Below are 18763 nucleotides of genomic sequence, written 5' to 3' on the forward strand. Positions count from 1 at the left end.
TAGCCCTTGGAAGAGCACCAGGCAGCAGCCATCAGCTCCTGCTGCTTGGCCCTTGACATTGACCAAAGCTCTAGTGGTGAGAGAGTGAGAAGCCCATTCTTCAGACCTTCCTGTGTCTTCCAGTCTCTAGCTGTCCTCAACTGCTTCTGATACTCAGAGGTCAAGTTATCATTTACTTGACATTCACTCCCAGTTAGGGGGAGTGGTAAGGAGAGGAGATTGAAAGGGAAAAAGTGGAAAAGTGGAAGAGACTGCTAGGCCAAGAGAATGAGAGGAGGGAGTGCCTCTCAATCTCGATGAATGAGTCATCAGCTCCAGACTCAGGTCTGGCCAGGTTTCAGAGGGCAGGAGGAGGGAGTGTGTGTGTGTGCCCAGTGCATTGTGGATTGCCCTGCAGGCCCAATGGGCCAATGGGCTACCTGTGGTTGTCAACTTTGACAGCATCCAACAGTGAGTTGGGGTGACAGGAATCCATGTTGCTTGAGAACAAGGGTGAACTTATTCCTGGATGTGCACAGCTTTGCAGAGCTTGGCTAAGGAGGATCCTAGAATCTGGTTCTTCCCAAGGATCTTTGCCTTTTCTCTGGGAAATTTTGTGTCCTCTCACATATGAATCCTTCTCCCACTCACCCATGCATCCACCAGCCCCCAAACTTCCCCAGAATATTATTAAGCACAAATCTCAGCTGTTTCAGCCAGAATTTTGTTTAGCCTGGGACAGGAAGAGCTGGTTTCTCTACCCTGTACTGCCTTAGGTTTGCAAGTTTAGGAATCCAGGAGACTGGTATTTTCTCCCAGGTTCTTGGTGTACCCATCCTAGTGAGGGGTGCCTGGTGAGGTGCTTTAGGCACTGATGGGATGGACTGAGACAAGAATTGGGGGCAGCTTATCACCCATACCCTGTGTTAAAATTAAAACCAAAATTCTTTTGTTTTATTTTTATTTTTTTACTTTAGGTGCATACTATATCTGGCATTTCTCCCCATGTTATCCCTCCCCATCCTCCCCACCCCCACTCTCTCTCCCCTACCCCCCTCAACTGCCCCCAGTGGGTGATGCTCCTCTCCCTAAGTCCGCATGTTCTCATTGTTCAACACCCACCTATGTGTGAGAACGTGTGACGTTTGGCTTTTTGTTCTTGTGTCAGTTTGCTGAGAATGATGGTTTCCAGATTCATCCAAGTCCCCACAAAGGACACAAACTCATTGTTTTTTATGGCTGTGTAGTATTCCATGGTGTATATGTACCACATTTTCTTTGTCCACTCTATCATTGATGGGCATTTGGGTTGGTTCCAGGTCTTCGCTATTGTACACAGGGCTGCAATGAACATACCTGTTCATGTGTCTTTAGAATAGAATGATTTATAGTTCTTTGGGTATATACCCAATAGTGGGATTGCTGGATCAAATGGAATTTCTATTTCTAGATCCTTGAGGAATCACCACACTGTCTTCCACAATGGTTGAACTAATTTACACTCCCACCAGCAGTGTAAAAGTGTTCCTATTTCTCCACATCCTCTCCAGCATCTGTTGTCTCCAGGTTTTTTAATGATCGCCATTTTAACTGGCGTGAGATGGTATCTCAATGTGGTTTTGATTTGCATTTCTCTAATGACCAGTGATGATGAACATTTTTTCATATGTTTGTTGGCCTCATAGATGTCTTCTTTTGAAAAGTGTCTGTTCATATCCTTTGCCCACTTTTGAATGGGGTTGTTTGTTGTTTTCTTGTATATCTGTTTTAGTTCTTTGTAGATTCTGGATATTAGCCCTTTGTCAAATGGGTAGATTGCAAAAATTTTTTGCCGTTCTGCTGGTTGCCAGTTCACTCTAATGATGGTTTCTTTTGCTGTGCAGAAGTTCTGGAGTTTAATTAGATCCCATTTGTCTATTTTAGCTTTTATTGCCATTGCTTTTGGTGTTTTAGTAATGAAGTATTTGCTTATGCCTATGTTCTGGATAGTTTTGCTTATGTTTTCTTCTAGTGTTTTCCTGGTGTTAGGTTTTATGTTTAAATCTTTAATCCATCTGGAGTTAATTTTAGTGTAAGGTGACAGGTAGGGGTTCAGTTTCTGCTTTCTGCACATTGCTAGCCAGTTTTCCCAGCACCATTTATTAAACATGGAGTCCTTTCCCCATTGCTTGTTTTTGTCAGGTTTGTCAAAGATCAGATGGTTGTAGATGTGTGGTGTTGCTTCTGGGGCCTCTGTTCTGTTCCATTGGTCTATGTCTCTGTTTTGGTACTAGTACCATGCTGTTTTGATTACTGTAGCCTAAAACCAGAATCCTTAAGCAACATTAAATGTCCTGTATGCACTATGTTAGTCTGTTTCCTTCACCAAGGTATTCTATATCCCAACCACCTAATAATGCCTGGCATATAATAAATGTCTCAGGTTTGGTGTCAGACCACCTCAATAAAGTGAATATTGCAATACGGTGAATCACATGCATTATTTTGTTTCTTAGTGCATATAAAAAACTATAGTGTAGTCTTTGTATGCAATCATTTGTACTTATCATTTGTATGCAGTATCGTTATATCTAAAAAAATGCACATACTTAATTTTAAAGTACTAGACTAATTTTAAAATGCTAGAGCTAGACTTGGACCTGTAATCCCAGCTGTTTGGGAGGCTGAGACAGGAGAATTACTTGAAGTCATGAGTTGAGACCAGTCTGGGCAAAATAGCAAGACCCCATATTTAAATGAATGAATGGAGAGTCTTACCTCGATGTTGATAGTTGCCGACTGATCAGGATGGTGGTTGTTAAATGTTGGGGTGGCTGTGGCAGTTTTTAAAAAATGACAATAATGAAGTTTGCTGCATCACTTGCCTCTTCCCTTCATGAAAGAGTTCTCTGTAGTATGTGATGGTGTTTGATAGCATTTGAGCCACAGTAGAACTTTCACAGTTGGAGTCAGTTCTTTCAGACCCTGCCTCTGCTTTATCAACAAGCCTAACAGAATTTTTATTAGTCCATTCTCACACTGCTTATGAAGAAATATCCAAGAGTGGGTAATTTAAAAAAGAAAGAGATTTAACTGACTCACAGTTTTACAGTGCTGGAGAGGCCTTAGAAAACTTACAATCATGGCAGAAGGTGAAACAAACACATCTTTCTTCACATGGCAGCAGCAAAGAGAAGTACAGAGCAAAGTTGGGGGAAAACCCCCTATGAAGCCATCAGATCTTATGATAACTCATTTTCACAGGAACAGTGTGGAAGTAATTCCCCCATGATTCAATTACCTCCTGCCAGGTCCCTCACAACACATGAGGATTATGGGAACTACAATTCAAGATGAGATTTGGGTGGGGACACAGCCAAACCATATCAAATATTCTAAATCCTTTGATATTATTTCAACAATAGTCATAGCATCTTAACCAGAAATAGATTCCATTTCAAGAAACTACTTATTTTGCTCATTCGTAAGAAGCAACTCCTCTTTCATTTAAGTTTGATCATGAGAGTGCAACAATTCAGTCACTTCTTCAGCTCCACTTCTCTTTCTGGTTCTCTTCTATTTCTGCCTCATCTATATATAGTGACTTACACCAATGAAGTCTTGAACCCTTCAAAGTCATCCATGTAGGCTGGAATCAGCCTCTTCCAGAATCTTATTAATGTTGACATTTTGACCTCTTTCTATGAATCATGGCTGTTCTTAATGGCATCTAGAGTGGCGAATGCTTTCCAGCAGGTTTTCAATTTACTTTGGCCAGATCAGAGGACTCACTGTCTATTGCAGCTATAGGCTTACAAAATGTGTTTCTTAGATAATAAGACATGAAAGACAAAATTACTCCTTGATCTATGGGCTGCGGCTACAGAATGGATGTTGTGTTAGCAGGCATGAAAACATTAATCTCCTACATCTCCATCAGAGATCCTGGGTGACTAGGTACATTGTCAATGAGCAGTCATAGTTTGAAAGAAATCTTTTTGTTCTTTTGAGAAGTAGGTCTCAACAATGGGCTTAAAGTATTCAGTAAACTATGCTTTAAACAGATGTGTTGTCATCTAGTCTGTGTTCTTCCATTTATAGAGCACAGGCAAAGCAGATTTAGTACAATTCTTAAGGACCTTAGGATTTTAAGAATGGCAAATGAGCACTGTCTTCAACTTAAAGTCACCAGCTGCATCAGGCTCTAACAAGAGAGCAAGCCTGTTCTTTGAAGCTTTGAAGCCAGGTGTTGACTTCTCCCCTGTAGCTATGAAAGTCCTAGATGGCATCTTCTTCCAATAGACGGCTATTTCATCTATATTGAAAATTTGTTGGCAACGTATGGTGGCTCACACCTGTAATCCCAGCACTTTGGGAGGCTGAGGCAGGAGAATTGCTAGGAGTTTAAGACCAGCCTGGGCAAAATGACAAAACCCTGTCTGAATAAAAAATTAGCTGGGTCTAGTGGTGCATGCCTGTAATCCCAGCTACTTGAGAGGCTGAAGTGGGAGGATCGCCTGAGCCCAGGGAGTTGAGTCTGCAGTGAGCTGAGATCATGCCACTGCTCTCCAGCCTGGGCGACAGAGTGAGACCCTGTCTCAAACAAAAAAGAAAATCTGTTGTTTCATGTAGCCACCTTCATCAATGATCTTAGCCGTATCTGCTGGATAACTTGCTGCAGCTTCTGTATGGGCACTTGCTGCTTCCCTTTGCACTTTTAAGTTATGGAGACGACTTGTTTCCTTAAACCTCATGAACCAACCTCTACTAGCTGCAAACTTTTTTTCTGCAGTTTCCTCACCTCTCTTGGCTTCCATAGAACTGGAGTTAGGGCTGTGCTCCACATGAGGCTTCAACTGAAGGGAGTGTCCTGGCTGGTTGGGTCTTCTATCCAGACCACTAAAAACTTCCTCCATATCAGCAGTAAGCCCATTTTACTTTCTTATCATCCATGTGTTCACTGGAATAGCACTTTTAATTTCTTTCAAGAATTTTGCCTTTGCTTTTTCACAACTTGGCTGTTTGGCATGAGTGACCTAGCATTCAGCCTATCTCAACTTCCTTTATTTCATTAAGATAGTCTCGCTTTGTTGTCCAGGCTGGAGTGCATTGGTGCAATCATAGCTCACTGCAGCCTCAAACTCCTGGACTTAAGTGATTCTCCTGCCTCCAAAGTACCTAGGATTATAGGTACACACCTATATTTTTAAAAATTGCCCAACCAATTTTTAAAAATATTTCATTAGTAGTGGTAGTGTCTCACTGTGTCATCCAGGCTGGTGTCAAACTCCTGGCCTCAAGCAGTCTTCCTGCCTCAGCCTCCCAAAGTGCTGGGATTACAGGCATGAGTTCCCATAACCAGCTCCATCTCAGCAGCTTTTGACATACCTTCCTTACTAAGCTCCATCATTACTAGCTTTTTTAAAAATTTTAAATGGGAGATATGTAATTATTTCTTTCACTTGAACACCTAGAAATCATTATAGGGTTATTAATTGGCTGAATTTTCATATCCTTGTATCTCAGAAAAGAGAGAGGCCCAAGAAGAAGGAGAGAAATGGGGGAACAGCTGGTAGATGGAACACACATCACATGTTTAAGTTCGCCATCTTCTACAGGTGCAATTCATGGTGCACCAGTACAATTACACGGTAATATCAGAGATCATTGATCGCAGGTCACCCTAACAGATATCATAATGATGAAAAAGTTTGAAATATTGTGAGAATTACCAAAATGTGACACAGAGACATGAAGTGAGCACATGGTTTTGGAAAAATGGTACCAACAGACTGGCTTGATGCATGGTTGCCACAAGCCTTCAATTTGTTAAAAAAAAAAAAAAAAAGTGCAGTATCTGCAAAGCTCAGTCAAGCGAGGGGCAATAAAATGAGGTGTGTCTCCGTATGTGTGTGTATGTGTGAGTGTGTGTGTGTGTATATATATATATATATATATTCCAAGCCCATGCAATATTTTTTTACAACTGTTTTCTAAAGTATTTGCAGCCCTTCAAAACCACAGGAGAGTAAGACCTATCTGTTAGTGTAATACAGGATAATGAATGTATCTCTTTTACTCTGGAAAGGAAATAGCCAACCCCAATGAAGATGGTATGAATGTCACTGCCAGGGTATAACAGTGGCAGCCAACCTCCAGGAAGGCCCCTAATGACCCTCACCTCCTAGCATTCACCAGGATTAGTCTATGTGGCCCAGAGAATCTGGCAGAAATGATGGTGCTTCGCTTCCAAGATTAGCCTCGAAGAGGTTCCGCAACTTCTGTTTTGGTGTGCACATGTCTCTCTCTTTCTGGTATTTCCCGCTCTGGCTACCATGTTGTGAGTGGTCCTGTGGAGGGCCCCATAGGGAGGAGCTCGGGCCCAAGGCCCGCAGCTGCTTGGGAAGCGTGGAAGCATCTTGATCGCAGCCTCATGAGAGACCCTGCACCTGGCGAGGCCACTGCTGAAGCCCTGGCCTAAAGCAACCATGAAATCATGGTTATTTTAAGGCACTAAGTTTTGTGACGGCTTGCTACACATTAACAGACAGCGAATGCAGTCTCTGTTCACGTTTTTATCCTCGTGTGTGGCATGCACATTACACAGATAAGCATGAAGCAGGCCACGTCCAGGCTCTGAGGTGAGAGCCAAGCCCTCCTGCATAATGCGAAATATTGTACAAACAGCAAGGTTTTATTCATCAACCCAGAAGTGACCTTACTGAGTGGCGTGTTGGTGGTGAAAATGCCTTATCTTTAAGAGAGAGCACACGTTCTCCTTTCTCTCCCCCCAGAAAGTCTGGTTCTTGCTGCTCTGTCACTTCCCAGAAAGGACTAGCCTCTCTTGCTCTACCCCACTTCCTGTCAGTGGCCCTGTGATGTCAAGGGGCCCTCCACTGTCCTACAGAGGAGGGGACAAGGGGCAGGCAGGGCCAGAAGCATCTCTGGAATGCACACAGCTCATGAGCAGCTAGGCTTGCTCCAGGAATCACATGTCCTGACCAGAGCCTTCTAATGCCTTCTTTCCCCTTTGTTAGAAAAAGTGGAACGTGGGTTCTTAGTTCAGTGCTTTTGAGAGATGGCCATCGACTTGGAGACTGAGATTTACCATTAGGCACATTTGAAACAATAACCATGCATGGAGCATTTACTCTGTGGCAGGACAGGGTGCAGGGTGCGGTGGGGAGGTGATGAGTAGGAACTGTCAAGCACAGTCATTACGGCCCCACCGCAGAGACCTGGAGGAAGACACAGGCATGCAGCCGGTGCATGGGCGGAGGCAGGGAGTGGATGAGGGAAGGCGTTTCCTAAGAGGTAGTATCCACGCTGGACCTGAAGAAGGTAGAACTGACATCTCTGACCTTGGTGCCCTGAAAGAACCCTTCATTCCAACTCCTCATTGCACATGCATATAGGTCAGGCTGCCCCTACTCATGGATGAGTTTCCTGAAACTAGAGATGGGTTTTACCCAGTGACCCTGGTGCCAAGCCCAGGTCTTGACTCACTGTGGGCCCTCAGTATGTGTTCGATGAGTGAGTGAGTGAGGAGGGCATGTGGTGGATGGTGAGGCTAGAGAAGTAGCAGGACTGAATCATAAGGGCCTTGCCTATCGTGAATATTGAATGGCTTGGCAATAGAGGGGGTTTTCCTTCTAAGAAGTGGAAGCAGCATGGTCTATGGTACAAAGAAATGTGGGAAGATCCTAGCTCAGAGAACTTCAGGCCTTCTGCTCCCTGGAACAGTGGTTGATGCAGCGAACCCTGGGGCAGTAGCCACATTGGCACCTCACCATGAGTCCTCTCCATGGCCCAGGGTCTGTATCAGCGTGGCATAAGCCGTGCGCCAGGAGTGTCAGTCAGACCTGAGGACTCCACTGCGATGCCTGCCCTGGAAAAGATAGAGCCCATTCAGGCCAGGCCATGATGGTCTGAGCAACTCCAGCACAGGGGAGATGCCATCCTAGAACCAAGGCCCCCAGACACTGGACAAAGAAATGTGGGAAGATTCCAGCTCAGAGAACTTCAGGCCTTCCGCTCCCTGGAACAGTGGTTGATGCAGCGAACCCAGGGGTTGGTGCGTGGAAAGTCCAGCTGCACCCTGTAACTCTCCTTAAAGTGATCCCAGGAGAGTGCAGGGGCCTTTCATGTGAGGACTCCTCCTTTTTTTTTTGAAGACGGTGTTTCGCTCTTGTGGCCCAGACTGGAGTGTAATGGCTCGATCTCGGCTAACGGCAGCAATTTCCATCCACCTCCTGGGTTCAAGAGATTCTCCTGCCTCAGCTTCCCAAGTAGCTGGGATTACAGGCATGAGCCACCATGCCCGGCTAATTTTTGTATTTTTAGTAGAGGCAGGGTTTCTCCATGTTTGTCAGTCTGGTCTCAAACTCCCAACCACAGGTCATCTGCCTGCCTCAGCCTCCCAAAGTGCTGGGATTATAGGCGTGAGCCACCACACCCAGTGTGAGGCTCTTTAAATGTGCTCTCTGGTGATAGACACAGCATCCTTCATTTTCTTGTACAGCGAACAGAGCAGTGTTAATTTGGAGTCGCAGGAAGTGAGGCTTCATTCTCAGGTGATGCTGAGCACCCGCTGGAGTGCCAGTTTCCCGGTCACCTCTTGACACCCACACTGAGCCGGGGGGAGGTGAGGGGCTGCAGCGCTGGCGCTGATGGTAGAAACCAGCAGGGGATCCGGAAGGAGGCTTTGGCTTTGGAATTGGGTTTGTGCTTCCGTTTAAATGTGGGGGTGCCAGGTGTTCTGCAAAATTATGAAATCAGCTAATAAAGACAGTTCAAAGGGACCCGAGAAGTGGGCCGTGTCCTCCTCCTCCCCCGCCCCTCTTTCTCCTGCCACCAGCTCTGACCTGGGATGGACGGCAGCATGCTTCCATTATCACAACAGGCCAAAGAGAAGAATGGAAAGCTAAAATGAGAAAACTTCACAAGTTCAGATAAAGTTTTCAAGTGATTAAGTGCTGTGGCAGTGAAAACACTGACCCAATTGCAACTTCTAGGCTCCATCAGAGAGCTGTGGCTGACGGGCTCTCCTGTGCATTTATATCAGGAGAGATGTGTTACCGGCTCCCTCAGAGTGTAAAGTGTACCCAAAATAGAACTTGAAGAGTGGCTTTATCATGGAGTGACTCAGCGCCAGCTAAGAGGAAAGATGAATATAGCGTGACGATGTTCTTCACGGGAAACCATGGCACGGAAACCAGGGGCGGGGAGGGCGCTTGTAGCACGTGGCCCTATGGCCTCCTGGCCGGGCCCATGGCTGAGTCATGGGCTGACCAATGGCAGCCCCGGGGAAGCCAGCCTCAAACAACACACGAAACACACTCAGATCGTCTCTCAGAGCCTCCTTTATCAGCTGACCATGTTCGCAAACAGGAGGCCACCAGCAAAAAACCCCAGTGGGCTGTGCTCTTCACGTCCTGGTTGGGAAATTCATGAAGCACACGTGAACACACACCACAGACGGGAAAAGGGTTCTGTCTTCTGAAGGCTGTTGGCCAAGCTTAACATGAATTAAAAAGAAAAAAAAAAAAAAAGATTTGCTACATTTGAGGCATTTCTTCAAGGCAGTTTTGGACACAGTCCCTGGTGACGTTGTTCCTGGGGACATTCAGTACCCATGTCTACCAAGTCCTGTAGTTTTGAAAACATCCCTGGCCCCCACAAAAGCCCTCATAAAACAGCATCCCCTCAAAACCCAGGGCACCTGGCGAGGAAGGAATTAAAGCCAGTGACATGAATTTAATGTTCCGTCCCCAAACCAGAGTTGACTTGACTTGTCTGGGTGGTTCACCCAGGGGAGGGCTCTGCTCCACAAGGCCCAGGCCCTACTGGGGCTGCTTGGGCACCAGCCATGCTGCAGGGAGGGTGTAAATCGTGACTGAATCGTGATTCCGTGTGGGAAACAGCCCTGCAGTCAGGGGACCGGAGGAGCCAGGCTGGAATCCAACACAAACAGTCCAGGGGCAGAGGGAATATTTCCGGGGACCTGTGTCCCTGAGTGACTTGAAAATGCTGAACTTATGCTAAATTCAGTTTAATGATTATTTGGGGGAGGCAGACAGGCATTCTTAAGAGATCAGTTTACCTTAGGAAATCCTGTATCCCCTGCTTTCCAGCCTTCCGGCTTCCTTGTACCCTGCGCACGCTATTCTGTTGCATACATTTGCAGCGGACTTTGCTCCCCGGGGTATCTGGCTTTTGGGATAAGCCTAATGTCCATGTCAAAATGATTCTTGATAAAAGCATCCTAGATGTTAAATATTTATTTTAAGCTAAATGTTCTACTTCTGAGAGGTTAAAAAACAAATGTCTTTTCATGCAGAGCCTTTTTTTGCCAGTCAGTGTTTGAGTTTTTTGTTTGGCTCTGCAGCAGATAGTTAACCAACGACATTCCTGAGATGAACCGACAAGGATGCAGAGACGAAGAAATAAACAAAAAGCCATGTTAATTTCAAGCTTCAGTAGGAATACAAAGAGAAATATTAACATTTGCTGAATGATAAACAATGAAATGGCTGGAAATTTTTAATGCTTCTAGCACACTTTTATAAGCTCTCCTGGAATTTCCTCCCCATCAGGTATAGCACGTTTATAACCAGCAGTGCACCATGTGAAGGCGGTTTGACAAGTTGTTTAATTTAAAGATTGGCACTTCTGAGCATATAGCATTCCTAACGCAATTCCTAACCCCGTTTACCCTTCTCTGTCTACCCGATGTAGCCACATCTCCTTGCATAATCCTTATAATTGTTTGTTGCTATGGTTTGAATGGGTCCCCTTCAAAATTCAGGTGTTGCCAATGTGAGAGTATTAAAAGGTGGGGCCTTTAAAATGTGTTTAGGCCATGAAGTCTTCTCACTGGTGAATGGGTTTAAGACCCTTTAGAAAAGAGGATCCATCATCCCCTTTGAAAACTGGCACAAGACAAGGATGCCCTCTCTCACCACTCCTATTCAACATAGTATTGAAAGTTATGGCCAGGGCAATCAGGCAAGAGAAAGAAATAAAGGGTATTCAGGTAGGAAGAGAAGGAAGTCAAATTGTCTCTGTTTGCAGGTGATATGATTGTATATTTCGAAAACCCCATCATCATAGCCCAAAATCTCCTGAAGCTGATAAGGAACTTCAGCAAAGTCTCAGCATACAAAATGAATGTGCAAAAATCACAAGCATTCCTATACACCAGTAATAGACAAAGATAGAGCCAAATCATGAGTGAACTCCCATTCATAATTGCTACAAAGAAAATAAAATACCTAGGAATACAACTTACAAAGGGTATGAAGGACCTCTTCAAGGAGAACTACAAACCACTGCTCAAGGAAATAAGAGAGGACACAAACAGATGGAAAAACATTCCATGCTCATGGTTAGGAAGACTCAATATCATGAAAGTGGCCATACTGCCCAAAGTAATTTGTAGATTCAGTGCTATCCCCATCAAGCTACCATTGGCTTTCTTTACAGAATTAGAAAAAAACTACTTTAAATTTCATATAGAACCAAAACAGAGCCTGTATAGCCAAAACAATCCTCAGCAAAAAGAACAAAACTGGAGGCATCACGCTACCTGACTTCAACTATACTACAAGGCTGCAGTAACCAAAACAGCATGGTACTGGTACCAAAACAGATCTTCAGACCAATGGAACAGAACAGAGGCCTCAGAAATAATACTACACATCTACAACCATCTGATATTTGACAAACCTGACAAAAACATGATGTTAGGAAAACTGGCTAGCCATATGCAGAAAACTGAAACTGGACCCCTTCCTTACACCTTATGCAAAAATTAACTCAGATGGATTAAAGACTTAAACATAAGACCTCAAATCATAAAAACCCTAGAAGAAAACCTAGGCAGTGTCATTCAGGACATGGGCAAAGACTTCATGACTAAAACACCAAAGCAATGGCAACAAAAGCCAAAATTGACAAATGGAATCTAATTAAACTAAAGAGCTTCTGCACAGCAAAAGAAACTATCATCAGAATGAACAGGCAAGCTACAGAATGGGAGAAAATTTTTGACATCTACCCATCTGACAAGGGGCTAATATCCATAATCTACAAAGAACTTAAACAAATTTACAAGAAAAGAATAAACCCATCAAAAAGTGGTGAAGGATATGAAGAGATGCTTCTCAAAAGAAGACATTTATGCAGCCAACAAACATGAAAAAAAGCTCATCATCACTGGTCATTAGAGAAACGCAAATCAAAACCACAGTGAGATCCCATCTTGTGCCAGTTAGAATGGTGATCATTCAAAAGGCAGGAGACAACCAGTGCTGGAGACGATATGGACAAATAGGAACACTTTTACATTGTTGGTGGGAGTGTAAATTAGTGCAACCATTGTGGAAGACAGTGTGGCGATTCCTCAAGGATCTAGAACCAGAAATACCATTTGACCCAGCAATCCCATTACTGGGTATACACCCAAAGGATTACAAATCATTCTACTGTAAAGACACATGCATAGGTATGTTTATTACAGCACTGTTCACAATAGCAAAGACTTGGAGCCAACCCAGATGCCTATCAGTGATAGACTGGATAAAGAATATGAGGCACATAAGCACCATGGAATACTATGCAGCCATAAAAAAGGATGAGTTCATATCTTTTGCAGGGGCATGGATGAAGCTGGAAACCACATTCTCAGCAAACTAACACAGGAACAGAAAACCAAACACCGCATGTTCTCACTTGTAAGTGGGAGTTGCATAGTGAGAACACATGCACACAGGGAGGGGAACATCACACACCAGGGCCTGGTCGGGGATATGGGGCTAGGGGAGGGATAGCATTAGGAGAAATACCTAATGTAGATGACGGGGTGATGGATGCAGCAAACCACCATGGCATGTGTATACCTATGTAACAAACCTGAATGCTCTACACATGTACCCCAGAACTAAAAGTATAATTTAAAAAAGAAAAGAAAAGAAGAGAGGCGTCATGCAGCCATTAGCTTAGCTTGCTCTGTTGCCCTTCTGCCTTCCACTGTGCGAGGGCTTAGCAAGAAGGCCCTCCCCAGACACCAAATGCTGGCACCTTGATCTTGAACTTCTCAGCCTCCAGAACTGTGAGAAATAAACTTTATAAATTACCTGGTGTCGGGTATTCTCTTAAAGTGGCACAAACAAAGACATTTTCTCACTAAATGATGTCACTTTACCAGCTAGAAGGATGATCACAGAATTGTTTTGTTGTTATTCTTTAAAAAGTGTGTGTGTGTGTGTGTGTGTGTGTGTGTAATATCAGCCTCCATGTATAAATTTTCTATATATATATTATATCTATAATATATATAATATAGATATATAATAGCCTTGCTCTCTCTGTACACACACACACACACACACACACACACACACACATATACACTTTCCACATTAGAAATACTATGGTTCTGCCAGGCACAGTGGCTCACGCCTGTAATCCCAGCACTTTGGGAGGTGGATCACCTGAGGTCAGGAGTTTGAGACCAGCCTGGCCAACATGGTGAAACCCTGTCTCTACTAAAAATTCAAAATTAGCTGGGTGTGATGGTACATGCCTGTAATCCCAGCTACTTGGGAGGCTGAGGCAGGAGAATCACTTTAACCCAGGAGGCAGAGGTTGCAGTAAGCTGAGATCGCACCACTGCACTCCAACCTGGGCAACAAGAGTGAAACTTCGTCTCAAAAAAAAAAAATACTATAGTTCTAAAATTTGTATTCATGTGTCAGTTAGATGCATGGCACTATTAATTTCAATTTAATTCAGTTTAGTACATGTTTTTCAAGTACCCAACGTGTACAAGGAGCTGCATGAGGTACCTTCTGAGTGCTTCACCTGCTCTCTGGAGATGCCTACTGAGTGTTTCATTGCAGAGAAGTGCTATGGCATGCTGAAGGAAGGGGGACTCATATCTGGCTTTGGTGTGTTGAACCGAATAAACAGATCTCCTACCTGTCTGTTCTTCCCTATAGATCATAGTTCTCACAGAAAAAGGGCTGTCGTTCACTTCGGATACCCAGGACTTGCGAGGTACTTGGCACATGGCGGGTAACCAACAAATAGCTGTTAAACGGAGCACATTGGGTAAGCAGGAAGTTGTGGTGATGGAAGTCTGTGAGGCAGGCGGAGGCAAGTGTAGGACTCTGACTGTCAGTGATGGGTGTGAGGATACTTCTGGTAAGGAGACTATTCTGTAGGCTCAAACACCTGCAGGAGGGCAACCAGGGTTGCCCTCCTCACCTCAACATGGTGAGCCAGGGATTCCCTTGCCAGGGTTAGCAAAGGCCAGCTACATCCTTTCATTTACCTACAGTCTGTGGCAACTTTTGTGCTATGTCAGCAGACAGGAGTAGATGCGGCAGAGAGGAGTCGCAGTATATAGACAGCCTGGTAAGCCGAAAACACTTAATATTTGTTTCTTTGTGGAAAGAGTTTGCTGAACTCTGCCATTGAGGCATAGAACCAAAATGAGTGCAGTTACCTTAGGACCCCATTGTGAAGTGGCGATGCATACTTGGCTCTGTATTGATCAGGAGACTGACATGATTGGAGCTGTGTATGGTTTAGGAAAGTTTACATGAGTGTGATTCAGCGGACTGGAGCTTTTGGGAAAGGGACCAAGTATAGGAGAATCAATTAGGGGGATATTACAGCCATCTGTTCAGGCATCATTGAAGAAAGAGCATCATGTTGAGTCTTGCCTAAGACTGGGTTGACATGTGTTATCTCCTAGGCTAGAAAACCTTGCCCTTCTCCCAGTTCATGCCACTAGATTAGGGGGGACCACCTCGCAGCTCCAGAAACCTCCAGGTCCACCCCACCCAAATGACCACATCCTAACTTCCTCCCTTATGGTCTTTGTACAAACATTTAACCCACAGCCTGGTATTTCGTTCTTGCTGACATCAGCTTTGTGACTGTTTTCAGATTATTTTTTCTTTTCTCCACAATAACTCTCAGGCTTCTGGAGGTCAAAAACATGTGCTCTTGTTTCACTCCCGCCATCCACCCACCTATCCCTCATGCTGTGTAGAGTCCGCACGGGTGAAGTAAAATGAATGTCACCAGCAGCAAAGTGAACGCTGACATTTAAATATGGAAGCAAGTCGGCCGGGCACAGTGGCTCATGCCTGTAATCCCAGCACTTTGGGAAGCTGAGGTGGGCAGATCATAAGGTCAGGAGTTCGAGACCAGCCTAGTCAATATGGTAAAACCCCATCTCTACCAAAAATACAAAAATTAGCTGGGTGTGGTAGCAGGCACCTGTACTCCCAGCTACTTGGGAGGCTGAGGCAGGAGAAGCACTTGAGCCCAGGAGGTGGAGGTTGCAGTGAGTCAAGATTACGCCACTGCACTCCAGCCTGAGTGACATAGCGAGACTTCATCTCAAAAAAAAAAATATGGAAGCACGTCTAGGACTCCGGACACTGAGCGCCCGGCGCCTGTGACCTTGCTCACTGTGTTCCCTATGCTTTCCTCTGGTCTTGTTTGTAAAGTGACCTGTTGCACAACCTGTAGGTACCCTGGAGGGCAGTGACTGTGTCCACACCTCTCTGCATTCTCAGTGGTTAACATAACTGACTCTTTCAATGTTTGGTAATGACAGTCACTGAGCAGGATGTGCTGTAAGAAGAAAACATACTCTCCCTCGTTCCGTGAATTATATCGTCAGAATATATCAGGTTAGTAACAGTAAGAGCAAGCATCTGTTGGTCTGATGCACCAACATCTATCAGCAATGAAACCCATGTCAGTCATTTTGGTACAATAAAACTAAAATTAGACACAGCATAAATACAGTCAGGACATGAGCTCGTATCCTAGTATTAGCCTTAAGACGACAAAGGCAGATGCAGAAGCCTGTGGACTTGAGGACAGGTCTGTAGGTGGCTGTTCCAGAGAAGAGCCAGGGTGGATGGCAGGAAGCCGGAGGCTGGGATGGAACCTCCACTCCATATATGCCACCTCTTTTACTTCTTGACCCTAACACTAACAGGAGTTTGAAAGGCAAAAGTTTTAGAAATACAAACCAGGTTTTACTTAGGAATATTCATTAATGATCTAAACCAAGAGAGAATCTCCTACTTAATGAAGTGATTAATTAGCTCTGGGAATTGAAGTCGAAAACAGAAGACTAATTGATTAATAGATTACTGTGTTCATTTTTCTTCCTTTCATGGAAAGGAGCCAGAATTTGGTCCATGCCAGGTTTGCTGCATCGGGCTAGAACCATGCTGCCTGGAATCGGTTTTTGCCCTTCCCACATAGCCTGTCTGCTTCCCATCTTTGTGCCTTTCTTCCTGGCCTCTCTGCAGATGGAAGGCCTCTGTTTACAACCTTGCTCTTTCAGGCTCAGCGTGCATCTCATCCCCTGGATGGATTTGCTTGGCACTGCCAAGCTCTCCTTTCTTTAAGTCACCGTTTTACCTAATCAGTACCATATGGCTTAGCATTTAATTTTCCTTATTACTTTATGTGTGACATAATGGAAAAGAACTAGAAGATTGAAAAACCAAACATCTCCCTTCACCCGGCATTAGGTGTGTGAAATCTGACCTGACTGAGCTGATGAGAGGCCCTTCCCGACACAGCTCTGAGAACCAAATGAGATCATGTAGGGGAAGATTCCTTATAAACTAAGAAGTACCATACAACATTTAGTTATTGGCATGATTATTATTATCAGCATTATGCTTTTATATATTAATCATAGCTTCTCTACTGCATTTGCACTTAAGATCTCCACCTAAAAGTCAGCAATTTTTGTTTTGTCTTGTTTTGAGACGAAGTCTCACTCTGCCATCCAGGCTGAAGAGCAGTGGGCTCAGCTCCCTGCAACTTCTGCCTCCTCAGTTCAAACGATTGTTCTGCCTCAGCCTCCCGAGTTGCTGGGACTACAGGCATATGCCACCATGCCTGGCTAATTTTTTTTTTTTTTAAGTAGAGACAGGGTTTCACCATGGTGGCCAGGCTGGTCTCAAACTCCTGACCTCAAGTGATCCACCCGCCTCACCTTCCCAAAGTGCTGGGATTACAGGAGTGAGCCACCATGCTCTGTCAAAATTCAGCAAAAAATTTCAACATCGCTTGTGAATGGGCTTTGCTCTGTGCCAATTTAAAAAAATCAGACTTCCTCAGGTTACCTTACCATCACTGAAGGTAGAAGGATAGGGAAGACCCCACATGAAACAGTTGGAGAACTTACATGGTAATGGTAAGCACATGGGGCCAGCCCAGTCTGTATCTCCCTTCCCAGCTCCCTCAGCCCCTGGCAGTCCTGACACAGATGGCTTATGACAGCCCTCAGCCTCCAGGGGCTTCTCCAGCCCACTTAGTCTTACAAAAAGAAGCAGAAGTTGATCAGAAAGGAGGTTGAGGGAATTTGGCTGTGTGCTCAGAGGCACTGGTGGCTACATGATTTTTTTCCCAGATAGGCTGGTCACCTGTAAGAGGGAGAGAGAACTGACAGATTATGCAAGAGAACAAGGCACTATCACCATCAAGGTCAGAAGCCTGACCTATTCTCATTATGTGTTGCTAGCCAGCATGCTCCTTCAGTTTGTTTCCAACTGATCATCTTTCTGTCTTCTGCATTCCCAGTTTGTAATCTGCACTCTCTTCTCTCTCCCTGAGTCCCAGGTAGGTCACTTCTGCTGGTTTCAAAAACAATTTAGTGGCCATCTTCCCTCCCATTTTTTTCATTAAAAAAATGTTCTAACCACTGCTTTTCTAATCACCACTGTTCTAGCCACTAGGACTTTCTGTCCTCCACAAACCTATTGCTGTTCAAATATTTGTTTTGATTGTTCCAGATAGTAAATGTTGTTCTATGGGCTTTGTTCCAACTTGCATTACTCTTTGCAAGGAGGATACCAAGTAAGTTCTAAAACATTGAGTCATACCATGACTGAGAATAGTGAAAGTGCAAATTCTTTATTAATACAGAAGTTAAAGATGAGGTAGTCATATAGAAGACAACCCACAGTGATTAAATAAACTATGAGCCTGGTTCAGTGATTCTAATTAATCACCAGAGTTAATAAAAATATTACTTGTGACCAGGCGAGGTGGCTCATGCCTATAATCCCAGCACTTTGGGAGGCTGAGGCGAGCAGATCACCTGAGTTCAGGAGTTTGAGACCAGCCTGGCCAACTTGGTGAAACCCTGTCTCTACTACAAATACAAAAAAATTATCCAGGCGTGGTGGTGGTGCCTATAGTTCCAGCTACTCAGGAGGCTGAGCCAGGAGAATCACTTGAACCCCGGAGGCAGAGGTTGCAGTGAGCCGAGATCGCACCATTTTACTCCAGCCTGGGCTACAAGAGTGAAACTCCATGTCCAAAAAAAAAAAGTTTCTTGTAATGATTTTTTTGAAGTCTTCATGTTCTAAGTCAAGACTTAAACTGACCATATTTTTACAAATAGTTAATGGTTACCTGGTATGACATTTAGAACTGTCCCAGTAGTTTTTATCATCTTGACTGGTCTTCCGTATGAAAGATATTTTATAATTTCATGCAAAGTTGCATAAATGTCGCATGATTTTCAAATAACTAAGTCACTAGCTAATCAATTCTACTGATCTTCAAGTGTTATGAGGTAGACGTAAGTTCCAGGAGGGCAGGGGGTCATCTGCAGGCGAAGCATCTGTTTGATTTCCTGCATCTAAGTCAGTACTCAGGATACGCGGTGGTCACTAGGTAAATATTGAACGAATGAATGAATGAGCTATAGGCATAAACTATAAGAAACACATAAAAATCTTTTATAAAAATC

General features: G+C 44.2%; 1 protein-coding gene across 7 annotated transcripts in view; it reads left to right on the plus strand.

Moving 5' to 3' along the window:
* HIPK2 (homeodomain interacting protein kinase 2) overlaps positions 1–18763 on the plus strand; it is a 217419-nt gene that overhangs the window by 88282 nt on the left and 110374 nt on the right. The gene's annotated exons all lie outside the window — the stretch shown is intronic.

Source organism: Callithrix jacchus, chromosome 11 (genome assembly GCF_049354715.1).
Source record: "Callithrix jacchus isolate 240 chromosome 11, calJac240_pri, whole genome shotgun sequence".
NCBI lineage: Eukaryota > Metazoa > Chordata > Mammalia > Primates > Cebidae > Callithrix > Callithrix jacchus.